The sequence below is a fragment of the Myotis brandtii genome, unplaced genomic scaffold (genome assembly GCF_000412655.1).
Source record: "Myotis brandtii unplaced genomic scaffold, ASM41265v1 scaffold514, whole genome shotgun sequence".
Lineage (NCBI taxonomy): Eukaryota > Metazoa > Chordata > Mammalia > Chiroptera > Vespertilionidae > Myotis > Myotis brandtii.
The window spans coordinates 488,493-489,027 of NW_005369591.1; positions in this window are offsets into that span (position 1 = coordinate 488,493).

Here is a 535-nt window from a genome sequence, read left to right on the forward strand (position 1 = left end):
CCCCAGTGCACAAATTTTTGTGCACCGGGCCCCTAGTGTTCTATAAATGTCAATTAAATCCAGGTGATCCAGTGTGTACTGTAGAGTCTCTGTTTCTTTGTTAAGTTTTTGTCTGGAAGATCTATCCAGTGAAGTCAGAGGGGTGGTAAAGTCCCCTACTATGACTGTATTATTGTCGATCTCTCTGTTAAAGTCCTCTAGAAGTTTCTTGTTTTTGTTTGTTATATATATACTAGAGGCCCGGTGCACAAAAATTTGTGCACTCAGAGGGTGGGGAGGGGGGGTCCCCCAGCCCGGCCTGTGCCCGCTTGCAGCCTGGGACCCCTCGGGAGATAACGACCTGCTGGCTTAGGCCTGCTCCCGGGTGGCAGAGGGCAGGCCCAATCCCTAAGTGCAGCCCCTGGTCAGGCTCAGAGCAGGGCCGATTGGGGAGTTGGGGCGCCGCCCCGTCATGCACAGAGCAGGGCGGATCGGGAGGTTGCAATGCCACCCTCAGTCACGCTCAGGGTAGGGCCGATTGGGGGGTTGGGCCACC